Raw genomic sequence first — 17,906 nt, 5'->3', positions numbered from 1 at the left:
GAGCCTTGTGTATGGAAAAATCCATGGTAGGGAGCGCTACCCCCCGAATGGGGCCCTACCCGGCGCGAATCCGGATATAGTCGGGCTCCAATGCGGGTACCGGACACCGGGTGAGAAACCAAAAAAAAAGATTGTAGTACTATATATAGTAAATAGTACTTGATTAATGAGGAAAGCAATGCAATATTAGTAGTAATTGTTTATCGATCAAAATGATCAAATGGAAGAATATTGCGAAGTATGTAAAAAACCACCTGAACGTTTTTTTAAAACTAATTAAATTGTCTCCTGCTCTCTGAGATTACCCTGATAGACTTTTACATGTGCCTCGTTAAACTATGCATCACTCTTGACATCACAGGATTCAGAAACTACTAGTAGCACTGGCGGAGCAAGTCTATGTGGAGTGGGTACGATCGAATTCAGTAACTTTTGCTTAGATAATATATTTGTATTAGAAAATGTATTGAATATATATAAAAATTTTAATTAATGAACTAAATAACAAAGACGAACTATGAGTTACATTAAAATTTAGAACTCATAAACTTTAAATTCTAATTTCGTATATGATGAGTAGTGATTCACTAATTCTATAAGACAGTGTACACCATGTTCCATGTATGGGTTTGGTGAGCCAGAAAACTAGTGGATAATCTTTTTAATGAAAGTAAAAGGAAGTTGAATCTTAGAATAACTTTCTTCTTGGTCTTTGAAACTCTATCATTTGCTGATGATTGACACCTGTCCTATTGGTAAATTAATTAATGGATGAATTTCAAAGAGTACTTTGATTACTGGACTCTCTCACTTTAATTAAACTTAATTCCTGTTTAACTATTACTGTTTGGCGAATCTCATTGATTTGGTCAGAAATAGAGCGTTCACGTGGCTTTAGCCAATGGCAATCCGATTCAACTGACAAATCACCCGCAGCATTTTATGATTCATCTCGTCTCCCAAAACTACTCTTTTAAGAAATTACTGATCAGTTTCAGGTTCCAAAATAATGCAAGGGTTAATTGCTCCAGATGTCACAAAGATAACTAATTCTCAGGTTATTGAGAGTTTAATTGTTTCATCCCATACAGTCAAAAAAAAAAAAAAATGATGCGGGCTAAGATTCCATTCGAAGTAACTAACATGATTCGATGTTGCACTATCTTTCATTCTTCTCCGAATTTTTCCATAGAAATATATTCGGTCAAGAAGGGCTCCAAAAGATGTTGATCGTAAATGAGAAGATTGGTTCCGTAGTGAGGGTGGCGCATGTGAGTCAAACGTTGACACTTTTACTACGTGGATCATACCTTTGGCATCCTGGGACAGTAGCCCCAGGTACTGATGCGGTTACGATTGCTATTGCTAAAAGGACATTCGAATTGAGTCAGTAAAGAGAGATTAACGAATTGATCATTAATTGCGTGTAATCGAATGATATTATTGGTTGCTCAAACGTTTAACATTTCTATGTGAAATAAGTTAGGTATACTAGATCTAAAAAAAATTTATTGTTGGTGCACCGTAATTAGTTTGGGAGTAGGTCTAGTTTCATCTCTATTATATTAACTATTGAGCTACCATGAACTATTCTAATATATGTCATAAGTAGAGGGGCTAATGTGTACGGAATAGAAGTTATAACTTAAGGCGGTTAATTAGTTACATATATAAATAGGTAGATATTTTCGATACTCTCCGTAAGAGATTCATTTTTACTCTTTGTACATCTACTTCTCTATGATAATGAAGAATATCACAGTTGAGCTGAATCCTCTTCCTCTCGTCCGATCCTTCTAGGTTCTTCTAGAATTAGTAATTCATGCTTGTGCATTTGCTCAATATGGTATCAGAGCCTACGATTAGGCGTCGGTGTTGATTTTGATCTTCGATTTCGTGTTCAATTCCATTGACGAGGTCAGTTCCAAAGTTAGGATTTCTGATTCAGATCTCATATGGCGATTGACGAAGTACGAGTGACGATACTGTGCTTAGCCATAATTATCCACTGCATTTGCGACCATCGGACTCGCCAAGGGAGCATCTGATCGATTTCAAGCTGGTAGGGACTGAAAACTATAATTTGTGGTGTCGGTCTATGAGAATTAGACTTTTCACGAAGAACAAAATCGGCTTTATTGATGGATCCTGTAAAAAGGAGAACTTTAAGAGAGATCTTCATGATCAAAGGGAGAGGTGTAATGCTTTTGTGTTATCTTCGATAACGAACGCAGTGACAAAGAAGCTTTACAGCAACGTGGTTTATGCTTCATCTACACAAAATGTAGGGAATGATTTGAAGGAGAGATTCGATAAAAGGAACATATCCGGAATCTACAATCTACTTCAGGAAATAGCTGCTTTGAAGCAAGGACTAGCTCCAGTTTCTGCTTACTACTAAAAACTAAAGGATCTATGGGATTAATATGATGCCATGACCCCTACTCTGTCTTGTCTATGTCCAGAATCAAAAGTGTTCCTTGAGCACATTCAACAATAACGACTGGTTCAGTTTTTAAGTGGATTAAATGAATCATTTGCTCAAGCAAAATGTTAGATTATGTTGATGATTCCAACACCAACTATCAATGAGGCGCATAAAATGGTAATTCAAGATAAGAGTCAGTGAGCAAAGGTGGGGAGCATAAACACCTTAGAGATCGGAGTGGCTGTTGTAGCTTACAACACAGGGCAAGGAGCTACCAGCAGCTATAAACAGAGAAATGAGGTATATTGTGACTATTGCAAAATGAGAAGTCACACTAAAGATGTTTGTTACAAATTAGTAGGTTACCCTGCAAATTTTAAGCCAAAGAGAAAGCCTTTTAGAAGGAACACAGTAGCAACACACAATGTACAACTTGATGAATCACAGAGCTCGGAGGACAGAAATGGTCACAAAACTGCAGTCCAAGAAAACTTCTTTACAGAGGAGCAATATCAACAATTGCTACAATTGCTTCCCAAACCTACTGCTCCTATTGAAACTGCAGCACATACCAAGGTCACAAGTATACTATATTTCTTCTAAGTCAAATAGAAGAAGATAGATGGATAGCAGACTCAGAGACTATTAATCACATGATTTCTAGTTTGGATGCATATACTGATTTTATGGGGTTGAGTAACTCGGATGTTAGACAAGTGCAACTTCCCAGTGAAACTAGCAGAATTACTCACTTAGGGTCTTCCTTTATATTAGATAGTCAGGCTATCAAAGTAGTGTTGTATGTGCTACAGTTTAGATATAATTTGCTATTAGTTTCTAAGCTTGCAAAGGAAGCAGGCTTGTTCATTTCCTTCTTCTCTGACTGTTGTGTGTTCCAGGACATTTACAGTGGGCAGGTGAAGGGGATTGGTATAGTGGAGCATAGCCTTTATGTGTCAGATCTGAAAACAAGAATGTCACTCAAGAAGAAGATACCAGTTAGTGAGATTACTTCTGCATTAGTTATGAATAAAATCAATAGCCTTTTATGGCATAAGAGGCTAGGCCATGTCCATATGGATACAATAAGAAGATTCCTAGTTTTTCATAATATTAAGTTTGTTGATTGTAGTGAACATTGTTCAGTATTCCCTGTAGCCAAGTAGACAAGACTGTCTTTTCCTACTAGTACTAATAGAAGTGAAGCATTTGGTGATCTTTTACATGCAGATATTTGGGGCCCTTTTAAAATTCTTACTTTTGATGGCAAAAGGTATTTTCTAACATTGGTTGATGACTTTAGTAGATACACATGGATTTGTCTCATGAATTCCAAGGATGAATCAATGGTAGTGATGAAACACTTTATTTCATTGTTAAAAAATAAGTTCTCTGTTACTGTCAAAACACTAAGAACAGACAATGGGGGGTGAATTCTTTAATAACTAACTGAAAGATTTCCTAAGTTCAGAAGGGATAACACATCAAAGTTCTTGACCCTACACTCCATAACAGAATGGAGTTATGGAGAGGAGACACAAATATATTTTAGATACTGCTAGGTCATTGAAATTTCAGTCCACTGTGCCTTTGAAGTTCTGGGGTGAGTGTTTCATGACAGTAGTATATCTCATCAATAGAATACCTTCTAGGACACTGGCAGGGAAATCTCCTTTTGAACTGGTATTCAAGAAACATTCCACAGTTGATCATCTCAGAGTCTTTGGATGTTTATGTTATGCAGCAAATCTCAAGAAACAACATAGTTCTCTCCTAGAGGAGTTCCAGTAGTATTTCTGGGTTACTTTCTTGTCCAGAAAGGCTACAAACTTTATGATTTGCAGAATCATTCATTGTTTTTCAATAGGGATGTTATATTCAAGGAGAATGTCTTCCCCTTTCAACAACAAATGTCATCAAGTATATAGTTTGCTAATCCTCCTATACTTCAACAACATTTTATTGACAACATACATGATCAAGACCCTGCTGCTGACCACTTCTCAGCAGATCATGATACTACTCTTGATAAGCACCTTCCTGATGAACCATTCACTCCAATTGTTCAGTCTGATAATGGACATTCACATTATGTGTCTACTAGCTCAGAATTAGAGGATGTTCCTGTTGATTTTGCAGATTTATCTCCTCTTGCATCTACACAACATGTTCTAATTGACTCAACTATTGATCTATCTCCTACTGCTGATGTTGATCAACCTATTCATGCCTCCTCAATAACATCTGATGTTGTTGGCCCTTCAGATGCTACTTCTACTCTCAGGAAGTCTGCTAGGACTTGAAAGCCCTCTATATGGATGAGTATTATGTAGGAGTCACAACCTCTAGCAGCAATTGTCAGTATCATGTCTCCAACTCTGTGTGTTACCAAGCTTTAGGTTCTACTTATCAGAAATGCTTGGCAGCCTATTCAGCAGAAGTTGAGCCTAAATCCTTCTCTGAGGCTGCTAAAGATCCCAAGTGGGTGGCAGCTATGCAACAAGAAATTCAGGCATTAGAGGACAACCAAACATGGAGCATTATGTCTTTTCCTCTTGGGAAGGATCCAATTGGATGCAAATGGGTCTTCAAGATCAAATACAAGGCTTCAGGGGAGGTTGAAAGATACAAAGCCCAGCTGGTTGCAAAAGGATACACTCAGAAGGACGGCTTAGATTATACTGATATATTTTCTCCTGTAGCAAAAATGGTTACTGTCAGATCCATTATTGCAGTAGTAGATCACTTTGGATGGTCTTTATACCAGATGGATGACCATAACTCCTTTCTACAAGGGGATCTTATAGAAGAGGTCTACATGACTGTACCTCCTGGATTTTCCAAGACTACTCCAAGGCAGGGGAAGCACCCTGTATGCAAACTTCATAAGTCACTCTATGGACTCAAACAAGCTTCCCGACAGTGGAATCTTAAGTTGACAGATGCATTGCAAAAGATGGGCTTTACTCAGAGTTATTATGATTATTCCCTGTTTACCAGAAGAGAAGGCAACAGTTTTGTACTCGTGCTTATATATGTGGATGACTTGATAGTTACAGGAAGTGATTCAACATTGATTAGGAAAACAAAGATTTGCAGACATTCTTCAAAATGAAGGATCTAGGAGAACTTAAGTTCTTCCTTGACATTGAATTTGTAAGGTCCTCCAAAGGAATATACATGAGCCAATGAAAGTATGCATTGGAGCTGATTGTAGAACTTGGGTTGTTTGGTTCCAAACTTGCAAGTACCCTATTAGAAGTTAATCAGAAATTGACATTTGTTGAGTTTGACAAATTGACATCTCCCGGTATTGGAGATGACAGTCCATTGGAGGATGCTGGGATATATCAGAAATCGGTAGGAGGGTTGTTGTACTTATCAATGACCGGACCTGACATCTCTTATGCAGTACAACATCTTATCCAATTTATGCATGCTCCCAAGCAATCTCACTTGGATGAAGCTATACGAGTGGTAAGATACATAAAGACAACACCTGGACAAGGTTTGCTACTGCTTGCAGAAGGGAATGACCAGTTGGCTGCTTATTGTGATGCTGATTGGGGGGCTTGTTTGCAAACCAGAGGGTCAGTGACTGGTTATTTAGTCTTCTATGGTGAAGCCTTGATTTCCTGGAAGTCCAAGAAACAGGAGACTGTTACGAGAAGCTCAGCTGAGGCAGAATTCAGGAGTATGGCCTCTACATCGGCTGAATTAGTTTGATTAACAGGTTTGTTTGGTGAATTAGGCATTGAGCTTCAAATTACAGTGCATTTGATGTGTGACGGTAAAACTGCAATTCAAATATCAGCAAATCCTATATTCCATGAGCGCACCAAACACATCGACATAGATTGTCATTTTATTAAAGAGAAGGTGAAAGTAGGGGCAATAAAAACTGTACATGTTCATACCAAGGAGCAACTAGCTGACATCTTGACCAAAGGATTGGGCAGAACACAACATGACTATTTTCTTCACAAGCTAGGAGTGAAGAATATTTTTCTCCCCTCCAGCTTGAGGGGGATTATTGAGCCACCATGAACTATTTGATATATGTCATAAATTGAGGGGCTAATGTGTACAAAATAGAACTTATAACTTAAGGCGGTTAATTAGTTACATATATAAATAGGTAGATATTTTCAATACTCTCCGTAAGAGATTCATTTTTATTCTTTGTACATCTTCTTCTCTCTAATAATGAAGAACAACGCACTTGAGCTAAATCCTTTTCCTCTCGTCCGATCCTTCTAGATTCTTCTAGAATTAGTAATTCATGCTTGTGAATTTTCTCAATATTACCATGGGCACATATTATTCCTTGAGTTTGCAAAGTTTTTGAACTTTTAGTCTAATTGACGGAATTCCAAAATGGATCACTTAAAGCTAGCAAATATGGAATTTGCCTTCCACCTAACAAATCTAAATAATGATCGCACGCGATTGGGATCTTCTTGTAATTTCATTTTTCCCCGAATGAAATTAACAAACTTCTTTTCTCGAAGTTGGCTATGATTATTTATCCTAAACTTTTCTTCTTTTTTTTTTATAGTAATTAGTGCTAAAATTGGAGGGAACACGCCATGTAAAAACAAGTGACATTTACATTATCCTATGGCCAGAGGCGGACCTAAGATTCGAAAGTTAGGGGGTACTGTTACATTCAATATAAATTTATCACTACTCATAAAAATTGGTACGAGGACCATTGTTAATATCTAGTTATTTTTTGAAGAAATTAGCAAGTATATACAGAGTTTTTGCCGAAGTTTTCGGGTGCTAGTGGCCCCTCTGCCTTCAATGTTGGTCCGCCTCTGCCTATGGCCATTTAGATATTCGGTTTATTGAACCTCATTTTTTCAAACTTTTTATACAGGTAAAACGGAGCTCATGGTACACCTCGATTTCCGATAAAGTAAACAGAACAAGGAACGTAAAGGCAAGGAACCGGAATCGAGGTAAGGAGCCCCTCGATCCGGGGTCCGTGTGAAATGACTGCCCTCGGGAATATCGGGGCCATGACCCCAAGTCCGGTTCGAACCCCAAAGTCCTCGAGGAGCATTACCAGATGATCAAGCACGATGAACGGAAGGCTGTGATATTTGCAACCAGTTAGATATCATGGCGTGAATCTTGGCTCGTATCGATAGAGAATCGGTGATTAGTTAAACAGAAGATTTTTTACCTTTTACGGAATTGTACCTAGAGTAGGATTCCCCTACTATATAAAATGGAGTCTGATTATTCATTGACCATATTGTAACGCACGCATACCAAGGCAATATACTGTTATTTTCTCTATTATTGAAAGTTCTTATTCTTGTTCACCAGTGTTGGCCATTGTGAGTCCGGAACGAGGGTGGATATTTCATTAAGGCTGGAACCATCCTCCTCCAGTGGTTTTATAATTTACTATATCTTTATCTGTTTAATTTAATGCAATTTACCGTTTGTATCGAATTAATCCACGTATCCTTAAAACCACTTACAAAATTTAATTGTTATCCATTTTTTAGGGTAAATATTTTAGCGCCCACCGTGGGGCTAAGGATAATAGTGGCAATTTGATATAAATTTTCTTAAAACACCCTATTTTACACTTGTTCTTTGTAGTGTCTTTAATTTCAGGTAAAAGATTAAAATGTCGGACTCCCAATCTGCCCCTCTAAATGTGGATGCTAAGTCCGGTCACCATGGCGAGAACAACAATATGGAACCTAGTAACGATTTGCCCCCTGTCGATCCCAAGGGAATTCCGGCCGCGGACCCTATCGATGCTAACTCATATGTGGCCATCAATGCGAATTTACCCACCGATCCTGAGAACAACGTCCGCAGGGGAGTCCGATTGGTAGCCCAAAATACACATGATGGTGTAGGAGATGAGATAAACTTGCGAGTGATCTTCGAAATACTACAAGCTCAACAGGCAGCTATAGCCTAGCTGCAGGACCGAAGGCGCGCCCCCAGCAGAGTTGAGCCCGAGCCGTCCCGAGAAATCACTCGCAGAAACAAACCTATCGCGGAGAGGCCGAGTGAAGCTGAACCCGGGACTAACCCCGAGATCAAAAACTGCTCTAGGAACTGACAAAACGGGTAGAATCGGGAGAAAAGAAAATCGAAGCTAATGAACAAAAGGTGAAAACCTACAATTCCAGGGTCGACTAAATCCCAGGAGCACTGTCACACCCCAACCTGGGGAGGCGTGGCTGGCACCCGGTGTCGTACTATCCCGAGCGAACCACTCTGTAACTCATTTGTTTTTCTTCTGTAACTATATGGTCCAACATGGCCACAACTCATAATGTATAACTATAAGTGGGAAAAACGTTACATCAATGAACTATCGTTCTTAAAACATGAATACATGCGGGCTGTCAAGGCCTCTAACATACTGTACATAATGAACCTCTGTCTACAAAGCCTCTAAGATTATTTGACATCAAATGGGACAGGTTACGGGCCTACCCATAAGTCTGTAGCAAAACTCTGACACGATGACTCAAACACTCGGCTGCACTCCGAATGAGGTGGAGTCTTACCGATCCTTCGCTGAATGCTAACCTCGCCTAGTATGAGGGCTCGTCAAACTGATTGTCTATACCTGCAGGCATGAATGCAGCATCCCCAACAAAAGGACATCAGTACGAATATGTACCGAGTATGTAAGACGGAACTGAAACATAACAATAAGTCAACATTAATTAAAGACATATAAGAATCAACCTGAATCTCTGTATATGCATACTTACTATACTTATATATATAATGCCTCTATTTGAGACTATTATCGATATCGTATGATGCATGACTACCCAACTGATCAGTGTAACTGCCCGACCGGCCGTCGCAAGGTGGTAAATGTATGACTGCCCAACCGGTGGTAAATAATAATACATAACTGCCCAACCGGCCGTAACACAGTGGTAAATGAATATGCATGACTGTCCAACCGGCCGTAGCACAGTGGTAAATGAATATGCATGACTGCCCAACCAGCCGTAGCACAGTGGTAAATGCATGAAGATACATGTATCACTATATTATGAACATTAACATCTTTATCATATGCCTCAATAGTGAACTAGAAACATACTTAGACATGCTTGAATATCACTTTCAGGAATGAATAACATAGACATCCTTAACTGCTAAGAGTAATACCACTTATGGAATAGTATTACGTTTACGTATCGTTACTTGGATCATGCCAAAAGAAGGAAGGATTAGCCTTAACATCCCTGAGCTGATTCTCTTAACAATTTCTCTAACACTCGTCTTTTGCGAAAAACATGTAATGCCCGATCGAAGTAGGAAAAAATCCTTAAGATATTCTTGATATCATAACACGTTATTTCTTATCCGACTAATATTCACTCCTCATCAAACAATCTTCTTTCGGCCTTCTTCTGCCATGTATTCCCAAAATTCCTCCAAGTTCATTACCAATAATGAAACCAAGACAAAGGAAATTATCAAAGGCAACTTATGTTTTATTCATCCAAAGACAACTTATGTTATTCCTCCAACCTGTAAACAAAGCCACTTAGGTGTTATGACTCATCCTACACCTTGGTGCCACCAAGTTACATGGCTTTAAGAGTCATTAATTTGGAACGGGGGGGGGGGGGGGGGGGGTCTGGCCACTTTAGGCCTTGTAGGCCTTATCCAACTTTTAATTAATCTCCCACTAAAAATTATTAATTATCTACATAATTAAGAATTATCTCAAATTACTTAAAATACTACTCACTTTTAATACACTTTATATATTATACAATAATATACTTTACTATCATGGTCATGTGTTACCTTGTACAACACTAATCCATAAATACGGGGTATTATAGCTTGAACCATATTTTATCTCCAAATGTCAAACTTCGACCAACCTTATTTTCTTCGATTCGCTTACCCTCTCACCTTCACGAATTTACTTATCACTTGCTTGAAATAGCATAATACTTATAATCTCCAAATAATCTTGTCCTTGAAATGATGTCAATTGTCTTACGACAAATTCATCGTACAATACTAAAGGGTGTAACATCATCGTAATATAATACTACGAAGCGTAACATCATCATAATATAATACTGCAGAGCGTAACATCATCGTAATACTGCAGGGCATAACAAGCACCACCCAAAATGAAGGGCCTGGATTCCAAAAAATTTGTTCAAAAACCTTTTCATCCGAGCGTAGCTCCAAAGCTAATCCCGAAGAAGTTCCGCATGCCCGAGATTCCTAAGTACAATGGAACAACCGACCCAAATGAGCATGTGACATCCTACACGTGCACCATCAAAGGGAACGACTTAGAGGATGATGAGATCGAGTCCGTCCTGCTGAAAAAGGTTCAGGGAAAATTTGTCAAAGGGGGATATGATATGGTATCACAACTTACCCCCTAATTCTATTGACTCGTTTGCTATGCTTGCATACTCATTCGTGAAAGCGCACGCCTGGGCCATCAAGTTCTAGACCAGGAAGTTAGACCTTTTCAAAGTAAAACAGAGAGACAATGAAATGCTCAGGGAATTCGTGTCCCGTTTTCAAATGGAAAGAATGGACTTGCCTCCGGTGGCGGGCGATTGGTTGTTCAGGCCTTCACCCAAGGACTCAATACTCAAAGCTCATTGGCTTTAGAACAGTCGAAGCAAAATCTGATAGAATATCCGGCTGTAACTTGGGCCGATGTACATAACCGGTATCAATCAAAAATTAGGGTCGAAGATGATCAGATTGGGGCCCCTTCCGGGTCTGTTTGTCCCGTTAGACTAGTGACAGGTCCAAAAGGGACATTGATCGTGAACCAAGATCGAATAGAGATCGGTATCAACCATACAACGGTGATCGAAGGGGTAATGGGTCTGGATAAAACCCAGTGATAAGTGAAAAGAGAAGTGATCGAGGAAAAAATAACTGGGGACTCATGAGCAAAAACTGTTTTGACAGGCCTTCGGGCCTAAGGAAGCGCCTAAGTTATCGGAGTACAACTTCAACGTCGATGTTGCTGCCATCGTATCTGCCATCAGACGCATAAAAGACACCAAGTTGCCTCGACCTTTACAGTCCGATCTAGCCCAAAGGGACCCCAACCTAACGTGTAAATATCACAGTACTCATGGCCACAAAATTGAAGATTGCCGACAACTAAGAGAGGAAGTAGCCCGGTTATTCAACAACGAACATCTCCGAGTGTTCCTGAGCGATCGAGCCAAAAACCATTTCAGGAATAGGGACTCTAATAAGCAGATCAAGCAGGAGGAACCTCAGCACGTCATTAACATGATCATCGGTGGGGTCGACGTCCCCCAAAGGCCAATGTTAAAGCGCACCAATGTATCCATAACAAGGGGAAAAACGGACTAGAGATTACGTGCCAGAAGGAACCTTATCTTTCAACGATGAGGACGCTGAAGGCATCATACAACCACACAATGATGCATTGGTAATATCTGCACTCATAAATAAATCTCGAGTTAAGCGTGTGTTAATTGATCCAGGTAGCTTGGCCAATATCATCAGATCGAAAGTCTTAGAGCAGTTGGGTCTACAAGACCAAATTGTGTCTGCAGTCCGAGTCCTAAACGAAATCAACATGGCATATGAGACCACTAAAGGGGAGATAACACTACCGATAAACACCACCGGAACCATTTAGGAAGCAAAGTTCTACGTGATCGAAGGAAATATGAGATACAATGCTCTGTTCGGGAGGCTGTGGTTTCACAACATAAGGGCAGTGCCCTCGACATTGCACCGGGCGTTGAAATTCCCAACACATGAGGGATTAAAACAATTTACGGAGAGCAATAGGCCGCAAAAGATATGTTCGTGGTCGACGAGGTGGTCCCGATATCTGCACTTTCATCACCAAAGGATCCGAGTTCGGTCGCCAAGGGAGAAACCAAATAGCAATCACTAGCACCAGCCCTGACCGAATCGAAGAAGCAAGGAATTGGGTGAGGACGATGACTACTGAGTTCCTAGGTCTTTCATAGTCCCTGACAATTTCGATGCCACCAAATCAACGATTGAAGAACTGGAGCAAGTCATATTGATCAAGCACCTGCCCGATCGTAAGGTATACCTGGGCACGGGGTTAAATCCCGAGCTCAGGAAAAAGCTCATTAAATTCCTTATGGATAACATAGATTGTTTCGCTTGGTCCCACCTCGAGGGATCTTGCCGGAAATACTACTCATAAGCTAAGCCTGGATCCGAAGTTCCACCCGGTCTAAACTCCTTAAAATAGTGTCCATTCGGGAGGTTAAGTACCCGGATTAGTTAGAAAACTTAATGGTAGTCCCTGAAAAGAGGAATAAATAAAGAATGTGTGTAGAATACAAAGAATTTAATAAGGCATGCCCCAAGGACTCTTTCCCTTTGCCTAATATCGATCGCATGGTCGATGCTACGGCCGACCACGAGATCCTCAGTTTTCTCGATGCCTATTCCGGGTACAACCAAATTCGGAAGGACTCAGGCGACCAGGAAAAAACATCCTTCATTACTAAGTACGACAACTACTTCTATAATGTAATACCATTCGGACTAAAAATGCCCGGTGCCACTTACCAACGCCTAGTAAACAGAATGTTCGAAGAGAAAATAGGAAAATCAATGGAGGTTATAATGACGAGATATTAGTTAAGTCCCTGCGAGCAGAGGACCATTTGAAACATTTGCAGGAAGCCTTCAACATATTGAAGAAATACAATATGAAGCTGAATTCAGAGAAATGCGCATTCGGAGTTGGGTCTGGGAAATTTCTCGAATTCATGGTGTCTAACCGGGGAATCGAGATCAATCCTGACAACATCAAGGCCATAGAGGACATTACCATGGTGGACAATGTTAAGGTCGTTCAAAGGTTAACCGGAAGCATAGCCGCTTTGGGCCAATTCATTTCAAGGTCTTCCGACAAGTGACATTGGGTCTTCTCATTATTGAAGAAGAAGAATAATTTCTCATGGACCCCGGAGTGTCAACAAGCCTTGGAAGAACTCAAGCGGTAACTTTCGATCCCGCCTTTGCTTCATACTCAGAAGGCAGATGAACAGTTGTACCTGTACTTAGCGGTATCCGAGATAGCGGTAAGTGGAGTCCTAGTTCGAGAAGAGGAAGGTATGCAATTTCCTATCTACTATGTTAGCAGGACTCTAGGCAAGGCCGAAACTAGGTATCTTCACCTGGAAAAGTTGGCGCTCTCCTTGCTAAGCGCCTCTACGAAGTTAAAATTGTATTTTCAATGTGATCCCATATGTGTCGTGACTACTTACCCATTGAGGAACATAATGCATAAACTCGAGCTCTCGGGACGATTGGCCAAATGGGCCGTGGGAATCAGCGGGTACGATATCGAATATCGACCCCGAATCGCCATCAAATTTCTAATTTTGGCGCACTTCGTGGATGACTTCATGCTGGCCTTGATACCCGAGGTCGAAAGGGAATTGTTGTTGAAATCGAGGACCTCCTCTGGAATCTAGACTCTCTTTACGAATGGTGCCTTGAACGCAAAGGGGTCCGGACATGGCATCGTGTTGAAGCCACCTGTGGGTAATGTAGTTAGGAAAGCTATTAGAACTTTAAAATTGACTAACAATGAGACCGAGTATGAGGCCATGATTGTAGGTCTCGAACTGGCTAAAAGCCTGGGGGTCGAGGTGATCGAAGCTAAGTGCGATTCCCTCCTTGTGGTAAGCCAAGTCAATGGGACGTTTGTAGTCAAAGTGGAACGAATGCGAAGGCACCTGGATAAACTACAGGTAACGCTACATCGGTTCAAGGAGTGGACCTTGCAACATATAACTTAGGACCAAAATAGCGAAGCCGATGCTCTTACTAACTTGGGATAGTCAGTTGATAACGATGAATTCAGCTCAGGAACGGTCATACAACTCATGAAATCGATAGTGGAAGAAGGCCACGCCGAGATAAGTTAGACAAGCATAACCTGGGACTAGAGAAACAAGTATATAGATTACCTGAAGACCGGGAAATTGCCCTCGGATCCTAAAGAATCGAGAGCTCTCCACACAAAGGCGGCCAGGTTCAGCTTGTCCGAAGACAACACCCTATTCAGGAGAACGTTCGATGTCCCACTTGCCATATGTCTGGGACCTGGAGATACCGAATATATTTTGAGGGAAGTTCACGAAGGCACCTGTGGGAACCATTCGGGTGCCGCATCGTTGGTTCGTAAGGTAATCAGAGCCTGCTACTACTAGATCGACATGGAAAAAGACACAAGGGAGTTCGTACAAAAATGCAACGGATGCCAGAGGTGTACACCAATGATTCATCAGCACGGGGAGCTACTACATTCGGTCTTGTAACCTTGGCCATTCATGAAATGGGGAATGGACATCATCGGTCCCCTGCCATGGGCACCCGGTAAGGCTCATATTATTTATGACTGACTATTTTTCTATGTGGGTGAAAGCCCGGGCGTTTGAGAAAGTCAGGGAGAAAGAAGTTATTAATTTCATTTGGGACCACATAATATGCCGGTTCAGAATGCCGGCCGAGATCATGTACGACAATGGGAAGCAATTCATTGGTAGTAAGGTGAGCAAATTTTTCGAGAACCATAGAATCAAAAGGATCCTATCAACACCCTATCACCCTAGTGGGAACGGGCAGGCAGAGTCTACAAACAAAACCATACTCCAAAACCTTAAGAAGAGGTTGACCGACGCCAAAGGAAAATGGAGAAAATTTTGCCCGAAGTCCTGTGGGCATATCATACGACCTCAAAATCTAGTACCGGGGCCACCCCGTGCTCTTTGGTCTATGATGCCGAAACACTAATACCGGTCAAAGTAGGAGAACCGAATCTCAGGTTCCGATATGAGACCGAAGCTTCAAATGAAGAGGCCCTAAGTACGAGCCTAGAACTGTTGGACGAGAGGCGCGAGGCCGCCCTCATCCGGTTGGCCGCCCAAAAATAATGGATCGAAAGGTATTACAACCGGAGAGCCAACCTCGACACTTCAATGTCGGGGACATGGTATTGAGAAGGGCGACACTGAACACCTGGAACCCAAACAAAGGGAAGCTGGGACCGAATTAGGAAGGTCCATATCGTATTGTCGCGATTAGTAGTAAAGTTTCTTACAAACTCAAAGCGGTAAATAGTGAGCGACTACCGAACAACTGGAACATAACCCACCTAAAACAATACTACTGCTAAGGTACGACCCCATTCGTTTCATTTCTTTACATATATTATGAATTGGACTAACACTTGTAGGAAATGGCCAAAGAATGATGCAGCTTTTAGGCCTGAAAGCATGTGTTGCACACTTTTTTCCTTGAACTGGTTTTGTCCCAAATGGGTTTTCCGGCAAGGTTTTTGACGAGGCAACAATGGATCGTGCTAACTTAGAATTAAAGACTGGTTATGAACCGGAGTTGAGAATCACATCAGCAGTATCCGAGCCCTCTCTCTTCGATCGACCTCGAATACTGGGGGCCATCACCCTCGGATAATGATTTTATCAAGGAAGGAAACTTTGTGCTCGAACAGTCTGGGCTCGGTGGATAGGATTTATTATAATGGCCAAATCGTCAAATGCACCGTGCCCACATAGACCACTTAAGCCATAACACGAAGCCTGTACACATTTGCAATCTTGTATGTTGCGCAGAGAAATGAAAGAAAGTTTCTACCTTGCCGATACATAATTTGTCTCCTAAAAATTCTACATTTTTTCCTTAAGGACATCGAGCCCAAGGGCCACCTCTATCTGGATCCAAGAGATCAACCCCACTCGGGGACTGTCTTCCAAGGCAAACTCGGACGGCTCGGGCTATCGAAGCCTAGGAGCATAAAAACCTATTAGGCAGTGCCCGAACTTTAAAGGCCACGGCCATTCCCACTCGTGGGCCGTCGTCCTGGGCAAACCCGGACGGCTCGGGTATCGAAGCCCAGGGTAATAAGCCTATTGGGCAATAACCGAACTTAAAAGGCTACGAGCATCCTAGAAACGGCTCGGAGACGTCCAAAACCCATAACCAAAACCTAAGGCCTTTAAAAATTCCAAACCGGTTCAAAGACTACCCTCGGTAAAATTACAATCTAAAAACTTCTAAGTAAGCACTATGGGGAAAGCTTCCGGTCATACCAAGCCCCCCCCTACCCCCCCCCCTTTCGAGTTTTAAGCAAAATTACATCGTGAACAAGCATTGTTCAAACCTCTGAACAAGACCTTATTACTACGTGCTAAGGCATTCGAAATCTTTGCAATCGTAAAGAAAAATTGCCAAAGGGAAAAAAGAAAAGCCTTGTATATATATAAAGATCTTTACAAAGGCCAAACATCCTAAAAAAAATACACAAAAAATACAAAAACAAAAAAAATCTACAAGGTACCTAAGCTTGATCTTCGTCGGAGCCTGCCTCGTCACCGGGGCCATCGGGGTGTTCTGCGTCCTCGGGTTCGCTGGAGCCCTCAGAGCCTTCCTCGTCATTAGGATCGAACAACATCTTGGACTCAGCCTCAAGCCTCCTAGAGTTTTAGATCTCGGCCGACATATCGAAACCCCGGGAATGAACCTCCTCGAGAGCCTCTCTTTGAGATTGCCACTCCACGTACTCGACAGTGACGTTCAGGCGATCCTGGGCTGCCTCAACGTTAGCTCTGTACTGGGTCACCATCTCTTCAACATCGGCCCTGGTTATTTCCGTCACTGACGTAGCTGCTTTAAGCTCCTTGTTAAGGGCATCTCGTTCAGCGATAGTCGAGCCCAGTTGGGACTGAAGGTCTTCGATTTTTTGGGACCGGGCCTTCGCTTTATCCCTTGCCGCTCGAAGTTGAACCTCCGCCGAGGCCAGCTGCTCCCGGGAAGTCTCCTTCTCCGAAGCCAAATGGTCCATTTTGCCCTTCCACTCTTGGGCCTCGGACTTGACTTCGTCCATCTCGGCTCGAAGTTGGTCGATCCGGTCAAGCTTCTGCTGGACCTGCGGGTTTTGACCATTAGCCGCCATGTCTAACTCGTCATCAGTAACTACAAAGATCTTTACCTGTTCCACCAGGCCGGCATGTTCTTTCTGGACCGCATCCAGCTCAGCCCGGAGTTTCTCAATTTCTCCTTCGTGTTGCTCGCTGAGAAGCTTGTACGTATCCCTCTTCTCAGCAAACTTTTTAACCTCAACCTCGAGCTGTCTAAGCTCAGCCCGGTACCGGAGAAAGGTTTCTTTATGGAGTACCGAAGCCTGCAAAAGTGCGAAAAAAAAATAAAGGAAGTAAGAACGTGATGCTAGAAGAAAAGGCCTAATGCAACTTACTCAGAAAAGAAATCTTACCATGGGAACGAGCCTCCCAACGGCCATTTGAGAGTTTGCGCCACGAGAGCTCGGAGTAGGGCATATGTGAGACTATACCCTCGATCCACTCCTTGAACCGAGGGATAGCGTTTCGGACTTGCGACAGCTTCACCACCACAAATACCAATGATG

The sequence above is a fragment of the Nicotiana attenuata genome, chromosome 6 (genome assembly GCF_001879085.1).
Source record: "Nicotiana attenuata strain UT chromosome 6, NIATTr2, whole genome shotgun sequence".
Taxonomy (NCBI): Eukaryota; Viridiplantae; Streptophyta; class Magnoliopsida; order Solanales; family Solanaceae; genus Nicotiana; species Nicotiana attenuata.
This window is presented reverse-complemented; position numbering follows the sequence as displayed.